This window comes from Neovison vison, chromosome 5 (genome assembly GCF_020171115.1).
Source record: "Neovison vison isolate M4711 chromosome 5, ASM_NN_V1, whole genome shotgun sequence".
Lineage (NCBI taxonomy): Eukaryota > Metazoa > Chordata > Mammalia > Carnivora > Mustelidae > Neogale > Neogale vison.
The window spans coordinates 87,222,191-87,231,565 of NC_058095.1; the positions used below are offsets into that span (position 1 = coordinate 87,222,191).

Sequence of the window (9,375 nt, forward strand, 5' to 3'; positions counted from 1 at the left end):
ACAACTCACAGCTGCTACTGCTTAGGAGGCCCTGATGAAAAAGTGAACAACTTCTTCTCCTGTGTTCCAGGCTTTCATCATATCACTGCACCTCAATGGCCCTGTGCCTGGCCATCTGCACACCCTATGCCACAGTTATGTGTTTTATCTTGGTCCCATGGCCGGTACTGAAAACTCCAAATCTTATAGGACCCAGCAAGGTGTGGACCTGCTTCTCTCCCTAGGAGGAGAGGCTTGCAGCTTGCCCAGCACCATTCTGTCCCATAAAAGCAGTCACACAGAGTGGAGTCTGTTGTGCCCCACAGTGGAAAGCTGTGACCAGCATATCTGCCCTCTACACATGCTTCTGTCCCCTGCTGCTAAACAGCCACTCAGTGGCTCCTAGGGGGCCTTTTGTCCTCAGAAAAGCAAAATCCCTCTTCCACATGTACTCCAGGAGGGGGAGTGATTTCTCTCAGTGCCATTCAGGGGATCCCCTCACCCCAGCATATTGCGGGAACCCTACATGCTGTTCTTTCTCCTGCCCTCTCCCTCTCTCCCTGGCTTCACTCTAAAAAAAGGGCCCCTCCCTTTCCCAGCACCACAGCTTTTCTCTCCCCTAGTTCATAGCTCCAAACCTCACATGTGCCACTTTCTCTCCCTCCAGTTACGCAGATTATTTTCTTACTCCTCGAATCTATTTCCTAGTTGTTCAAAATGATTTGATGTTGAGCTACTCTGTTTTAGGGATAAAGCAAACCCAGGGTCCCCCTGCTACTCTTCCAATTTTATCTTTCTTCTCAGTGACCTCTTCTAATTGAGCATATTTAAAAGTGCACATAATCATTTTCTGCATACTTTTTCCCCACTCTGTACCTATGTTGATGCTACTGTTAATTCACTTGTTCAATCATTAATGAAACATATATTGAATGCCTACTATGTTCTAGGCCCTGAGGGTACAGTAGTGAAGTGAACAAATTAACAAATATTTACCCCTCAGGGAACATACCTGTAGTGGAAAAGACAAAGCAAATAAATATGTTGTGTGTCTGATATAAATTCTGTGGGGAAAAATAGAGGAGGGAAGAGAACTAAGGAGAGCCAAGATGTGGACAAGGTTATAATTCTAAGTGGGATGCTTAGGGAAGTCATCACGATACAGTTACCATTTGACCTGAGGAGGTGAGGGAGCAAGCCATGGGGACATTTGGGTAATATTTTTCCAGGATGAAGAAACAGCAGTTGCACATTGTGAAGCAAGAGAATGTCTCGCATTTTGGGAAAACTGAGGTAGGAGCAATAGGAGAGAGGTCAGAGAGAGCGAGTTTATAGGCAACCATGGTTGTGTTGTCCTACCTATTTTCTTAAAAATTGGTAACTATCCTTCACTACTTAATCTTTTTCCTTTTTTTCTTCCCTCTTTAACTCTGGTAAGTCACCAAGTTTTATTGATCCTAACCCTCTTCAGTTCAGACCTTTATCATTGGTCACCCAATTGATCTATTGCTAGCTGCACACCTCATATTCAGCACCCATTCAAGAGCTATTTTTCAAACAATGTCTGTATTGCAGTCCCTGCACTAGGTATTGTAGATACACAGGCCATCAAGCTTGCCCTTAGAAAATTCACAGTATCTGGAGACAAAATCAACAGGCAGTTGGTCACGTGACAGTGAAGTAAGTGCTTTGAGAAGGGAAGTACAAGCAGACTAAGTACCACATGGTAGATGGGTAGCTGCCATTTATGAGGGTTAGAGCAAGCTTTCCAACAGAAATTATCTTCCTGTTAAGCTCTAAAAGATAAGTTGAAGAGTTAGACCCTCAAAATGAAAAGAAAGAATTTCCAAGCAAAGGGACCACTTGTACAAATGCCCAGAAAAGAGAACCGAATGTGGTTTAGTGTTACCAGATAGAGGACAGAAGAGGATGACTCAAAATCAAGCTGGTGAAATACAAAGGAGCCAGATCATGTATGATATCTAGAGGCCCTTTTAGGGTGTTTGGTTAATCCATCTGTTACCAAAATCATCAGTTTCAAACTTGAATATAGTACATAGTTTATCTCCGAGAACTGAAACCCACCAATGATTCCTTACTGGCTTTATGCTGAATTCAAACTGTAACAGGCACACGTGGGGTTCTTTAATCTGCCTTTGCCTCTGCAGCCTCAGGTCCCACAGGCCCCACTCTTACTTTATACACCAGCAGTGCGGGACAGCTTATAATTCCATGCCAGGAGGGAGAAGTCTCCAGGACCTACCAAATGCTTGGAATGCTCTTTGGCCCTTCCCAATCTCATGCATTCATTTTTATCTCTCAAAAATAATCTCAGAGGTCATCCTTTTTTTAAAATATTTATTTGAGTTAGAGTGAGTGAGCCTGAGCAGAAGGGGCAGAAGGAGAGGGAAAGAAAAACTCAAGCAGACTCTTCACTTAGTGCAGAGTCTGACACAGGACTTCATCTGTCAACCCCAAGACCATGAGCTGACCTGAAAACAGGAGGTAGGTGTTCAACTGACTGTGCCATCCAGGTGCCCCTCAGAAGTCATCTTCTATAAGAATCTTCCCCAGAAAATTCAAATGAAGTTAATCCTTTACTCTTCTATGCTACTACCCCACTTCTGTGTGATCTTTTCATTGCAATCGCCTTAATCTGTAACAGGTTGATTATATATTAAACTTCTCCACTGGTTTGAGCTCTTTGAGGGTCTCTGGGTTTGGTTTTGTCTGTGTATCCTTAGCCTGACAGTTAGCCACACTTAATAAGGCTCGGTTAATTTACACTAAAGAACAATGAGAATTATCTATAGGAAAGAATGAACACTAATTTATAGCTCATTTAAGTCACACAATTGTGATAGAGCTCGGCACATCTTAGCAAAGGAATCACAGACTTTTTAAAATTCTTAAATTCAGTTTAGTTAGCATATACTGTATTACTATTTTTGGGAGTAGAATTTAGTGATTCATCAGTTGCATATAACCCCCAGTGCTCATTTTATCAGGTTATGTCCTTAATGCCAATCACCCTATTACCCCTTCCCCCCACCAACCTGCCATCCAGCAACCTTCAGTTTGTTTTCTAGAGTTCAGCATTTCTTATGGTTTGCCTCCTTCTCCATTTCCATCTTGTTTTATTTTTCCTTCCCTTCCCTTATGTTAATCTGTTTTGTTTCTTAGATTGCACATATGAGTGAAATCATATAGTATTTGTCTTTCTCTGACTTATTTCACTTAGGCTAATACACTGTAGTTCCATCCATTGCAAAAGGCAAGATTTCATTCTTTTTGATGGCTGAGTGATATTCCATATAACACATGCACACACACATAACAAATCTTTATCCATTCATCTGTTGATGGACATCTGGGCTCTTTCCATATTTTGGCTATTGTAGGTATTGCTGCTACAAATACTGGGGTACAGGTGCTCCTTCAAACCACCATGTTTGTACCCTTTGGTTAAATACCTAGTAGTGCAATTTCTGGGTCATAGGGTAACTCTCTTTTTAAATTTTTGAGGAACCTCTATACTGTTTTCTGGAGTAGCTCTACCAGTTTGCATTCCCACCAACACTGTAAGAAGGTTCCCTTTTCTCTGCATCCTCACCAACATTTGTTGTTTCCTAAGTTGTTTATTTTAGCTATTCTGACTGGTGTGAGGTGGTATCTTGAGGTGGTCTTGAATTGTATTTCCCCGTTGATGAGAGATGAGCATTTTTTCATGTGTCTGTTGGCCATTTGTATGTCTTCTTTGGAGAAACATTCATGTCTTCTGCCCATTTCTTGACTGGAATTTTTGTTTGTTGGGTTTGACTTTGGTAGGTTCTTTATAGATTTTGGATACGAGCCCTTTATTTGATATGTCATTTGCAAATACCTTCTTCCATTCCATAGATTTCCTTTTAGTTTTGTTGACTATATCCTTTGCCATGCAAAAGCTTTTTATCTTGATGAAGTCCCAGTAGTTCATTTTTGCTTTTGTTTCTCTTGCCTTTGGAGATGTGCCAATCATCCAGAGTTTTGTCTTCTCTTAGTCTCTCAGTTCTCTCATCTGCTAAATGAGGATGATAATACCTGTACCCTAAGATTTCAGTGGTGATGATATTTGGAACATATATGCCATAAACTAGAAATTAGTTAGATGTTCATGATCCGGTGAGATTTTTATGAGGTGGAAAAATTTTATTTTATCCCTTTCAGACCTGTAATCACTGTGATCACATTATTATAGATTGTCCCATTCACTAGTAATATGAGTCTAGGTATTATGGATTCTGAGCATCTGACTTATGAAGACATAACTAATGCTGTCTTTGTACTGTGCTCATGCTGTGTTCTTCTGGAGAGGAGGGCTTATTCCTTGAGCCTCTATGTTGCCTTTATGCGAGTGGCCATCATCCATGACAAAAGGAAGACAGTTTCCCAGCCTCCAAACAAGGAACCTAGAAAATATTTTCTTATAAAAACTGTGCTATGAATTGGATTAATTCATTATTAAGGTTTCCCCAAAAAGCTATTTTGTTTTTAACATAAACAGTTGTGCATTCTTAAACATACAAATGTATTCACCATATTTTTTATTGAAAATTGGTCTTTTTATCAAGGGGATCCAGACTACTTTATCATCCTCCCCATGTTGGCCTTTATTCTGAGGTAGCATTTCGAAGACTGAAACTTCCGTCAGTCTGTTCCATGTCCACACCAAAAAATTCTGTACCCAGAGGACTTGTAATGAAGTAGTATTACATTGATGCTTAAAAACTTTGTATGGATTGATGAACTTTTCTCATATTATTTATATGTAGTTTTGGGGAAAGAGGAAAACAATAAAAACGGTAGAAGTGTAAAAGACTTTCTATTAGAGTACTGGGTAATTTTCAAAAAGATTCATGTTCACTTCCCCTCTTTCATAATTTGCTTGATTTTAGTAGGTATGACTTTTAGAAAATAGGTCTCTCTGATGGGGTGCATGGCTCAGTGGGTTAAGCCGCTGCCTTCAGCTCAGGTTATGATCTCAGGGTCCTGGGATCAAGTCCCGCATCAGGCTCTCTGCTCAGCAGGGAGCCTGCTTTCTCCTTTCTCTCTGCCTGCCTCTCTGCCTACTTGTGATCTCTCTCTGTCAAATAAATAAATAAAATCTTAAAAAAAAAAAGAAAATAGGTCTCTCTTTGAGATTGATGGTTGCTGTAAATTTTTAAAATTGTAGTAACTCAGATATATTTCATGTTAATGAAATTGGTAAAAATAGTCTAAGGCAGCATTCTTAATATATACCTATATACAGGGCGCCTGGGTGGCTCAGTGGGTTAAGCCGCCGCCTTCGGCTCAGGTCATGGTCTCAGGTTCCTGGGATCGAGTCCTGCATCGGGCTCTCTGCTCGGCAGGGAGCCTGCTTCCCTCTCTTTCTCTCTTCCTGCCTCTCCGTCTACTTGTGATTTCTGTCAAATAAATAAATAAAATCTTTAAAAAAAAAAATATATATATATACCTATATACAAACATCTTTTCTTAACTGTTCTTAGTAAAAAAATGAATTAGGCCTGGTGGGGCCGGCGCCCTGCAGCGCAGGCCAAGTGGAAGGGGGGCGCGGGCGGGGACCTGGGCGCAGGGACGCAGGAGGAGCCGAGAACCATAGCCCCGGAGCCTGGACTGGAGTCGGGACTGGGGATACTGACGGCTTTTGCTGCTCAGGGCGGGCCGCCGCCTCCCTCCTCTCCCGCGGAGGTGGGCTGCTCCGCCTCGCTCGCAGCCTCCCGACGCTGAACCCAAAATGGAATGAAGAATTTTATTTTAGAGTAAACCCGTCTAATCACAGACTCCTGTCTGAAGTATTTGATGAAAACAGATTGCCACGGGACGACTTCCTGGGACAGGTGGACATACCTCTCAGTCATCTCGCGACAGAAGATCCGACCATGGAGCGACCCTATATGTTTAAGGATTTTCTCCTTAGACCAAGAAGTCATAAATCTCGAGTTAAGGGATTTTTACGATTGAGAATGGCCTATCTGCCGAGAAACGGAGGTCAGGATGAGGAAGACAGTGAGCAGAGGGATGACATGGAGCATGGCTGGGAGGTGGTGGACTCCAAGGACTCGGCCTCTCAGCACCAGGAGGAGCTCCCTCCCCTGCCACTGCCCCCCGGCTGGGAAGAGCAGCTGGACAATCTCGGTGGGACCTACTACGTCAACCACAACCACCGGACCCCTCAGCGGCACCGACCAAGCCTGACGGACGTGTCCTCCGAGGCGGACAGCGACACATCAGGCAGATCAACCAGGAGGCCGCGCCCCGGGCTTCCGTTCCCGCAGGCACATCAGCGAGGACCTGGAGCCTGAGCCGGCGAGGGTGGAGAGGCCCAGAGCCTTGGGAGGCCATTTCCGAAGAAGTGACCATCACTGGAGACTCCCTCAGTCTGTCACGGCCCCCACCGCCGTCCTCTCCAGGGAAAGACCTACCAAGTGGATCTGAAGCCCAATGGGTCAGAAATAATGGTGACAAATGAAAACAAGAGGGAATATATTGACTTGGTCATCCAGTGGAGGTTTGTGAACAGGGTCCAGAAGCAGATGAACGCCTTCCTGGAGGGGTTCACAGAACTGCTTCCTATTGATTTGATTAAAGTTTTTGATGAAAATGAGCTGGAGCTGCTGATGTGCGGCCTCGGCGACGTGGACGTCAACGACTGGAGACAACACTCTATTTACAAGAACGGCTACTGCCCAAATCACCCTGTCATTCAGTGGTTCTGGAAGGCCGTGCTGCTCATGGACGCCGAGAAGCGGATGCGGTTACTGCAGTTCGTCACGGGGACGTCCCGAGTGCCTGTGGAAGGCTTCGCCGAACTTTATGGTTCCAATGGTCCTCAGCTGTTTACAATAGAGCAATGGGGGAGTCCTGAAAAACCGCCCAGAGCTCACACATGCTTTAATCGCCTTGACTTACCTCCATATGAAACCTTTGAAGTTTTACAGGAGAAGCTTCTCATCGTTGTGGAAAACCGCTCAAGGATTTGAGGGGGTGGATTAAGCGCCCCCCCACTCGCTCCCCAGCCTCAGGGTGGCTGTTGGTCCAGCAAGTCCTGCTTGCACTTTTGCATTTGCCTAACAACAGACTTTGCAGAGACCAGGCAGAAAGAGCAGCCACGGGCATGGCTCCTGAGCCGAGCCTCCTGAGCCGAGCCTTCGCGAGTCTTCGCCTGTGACTTGCCCAGGTTCGGACTTGGGAGCCCGGTCCCAGGTCATGTTCCTGCATTTTCCACCACGAATTATCAACTGGTTGATGTGTACACTAATTACATTTCAGGAGGACTTAATTCCGTTTATGTTGTGCCTCTGTAGGCAAAGCCCTTAATAAATATTTTACATACTTTAAAAAAAATGAATTAAAACTAGAGATGTACAGATTTGAAATATGTTCATGTTGGGATGTGGTGCAATGCTTATAAAATTTCCTACAAATATTATTTATATGAAAATGTGTTGTGGAGCTCAAATGAAAAGCTCTGCAAATTCGAAAAGTTAATATTTCCAAAATTATTTGTGTTAAGGACATCTGAAAGGAAATGATGAGACCTGGATCCTAGCTTTTTTATCACTGACTATGACCTTTGGCAAGTCAACCTTTTAGCTCTGTTTTCTCTTCTTAAAAATGAAGGCAAGGTCTAGGAGAGTACTAAGTTTCCTTGCGGCTCTAAAATTCTGTTATTGTTACTAAATCTTGATATGAGAAATTAGTCATGCAATACATAAAATTGTTTTACTCAAGAATTATTAACAGCATGAAATTTAATATTATAAATTGGTCTTTTAAAAAATAAAAATTTGTGTTTTTTTCTTAAATATTTGCTGCTTTATACACTATATTTCTTTACCAGACTTACTCTTTCTGAGAAAGAAATATTCTTCTTCTTTTTTTTTTTTTGAAAATATTCTTCTTAGGTAAATCTCTTACTCTTCATATTTCCTGTTGCCTCTCCCTCTGCCTACCTCCCACCCACCGCAAGCACCTTTCCCATGCATACACACTGAAAGTAATCCTGACAACCACACAACCCACAGAGTAATAGCAGAGGTACGCAGACAAATTCCAGGCACTACTCTCTGCAGTAGAAATAGACCAATACTTGGCAACTGTGTTGTGAAAATATAATTCAGAGGAAGTAAATACGTGCATAATTGTCTCAAATAGTATGATTTATTGCCTTGCACAGTTTAGGGGAGAAATGGCATTTCTTCACTTACACACACACACACACACACACACATTTTCCACCTTTTTTCTCTATTCTCTGTAAAAAATAATGAACAAATTAGTTCCACATCTACAAATATTAGTTTTGGGTACAGATACATAGTTTACATACACTTAGCTTTTTCACCATGTTTAGCTTTCAGAAGATTATCACTCTTGTAAACCCACTTTAGTGGGCAGTAAGTGACCAAAAGTGCCCTTAGCCCGGGCTCAAGTCTTAGCCTTCTAGTCTGTTTTTGCAGTCCAGAGACTGCAAGTGCTAATCCAGTTTACAGAGTCAAGATCCAGAAATAATAATCCATCAGACTTGCATTTCATTAACCAAAGGAGTTTTGGAATTATGGTGAAGCCAGGACCTGGACCTGAGCTCTCCTAGTTGCCACCTATCACCTGACCTTGAGAAACAGAATTGCTATGGCACACTCCAAAGTAAAGACCTTGAGAATCAAGTCAGAAAAATACTGAGAGGAACCAGAAAAGCTTTAAAGATGAGAAAGAATTAAATCAGAAAAATTATACGTAGGTTGGAGAAGCATTTCTTGGAGAAAGTGCTTGTGGATTCTCCAAATGACTTTAATCCATAGTTCATTTATTTTATAGCATGTACCTTCAAGTTGCAATAGGAATGTACCCATTTACTAGTAAATAGTTTGATTATTTGAGATGATGTTTCACATCTCTTGTTCTGGTGGGTGTTTGTCCTTGCTGTGGTTAGGTACATTATAGGGATCATAAGGATACTTTTATTTTTTTCTTTAATTTCTGGTTTATTAATTCTCTCATCAAAAATCTGCACAATCACCACAGATAAAGTCACTGCCAAGTGTTTTTCCTTCTGTTGTTGAATCTCCAGTTCACTTTTTGCCAGCACCAACATTGGCTTTGTCGTCCCCCTGACTTTCTACATTCTGTTCTTGCATTACTTTCACTGTTTTTGTGAGGTCTTTTTCTTCTCATACATCCTCTGTCTTGCAACTCAATTTTTGGGTTCATTTTTCTTTGCATTATCCAAGTAATCCTAAGTCATACCAAAGCCAGTTGTCTTGGCACCACTGAAATGGGTTTTGAATCCAAATACAAAGATGACATCTCTTGTGGTCTTACACATTTGGGCTAGTTTTTCCCAAACTTTTGTCT

The 9,375-nt window shown here is 42.2% G+C and overlaps 1 pseudogene; it reads left to right on the forward strand.

The window, feature by feature from the left end:
* LOC122907406 overlaps window positions 1-7,014 on the forward strand; it is a 27,598-nt pseudogene extending 20,584 nt beyond the window's left edge.
* The last annotated feature ends 2,361 nt before the right edge of the window (window positions 7,015-9,375 follow it).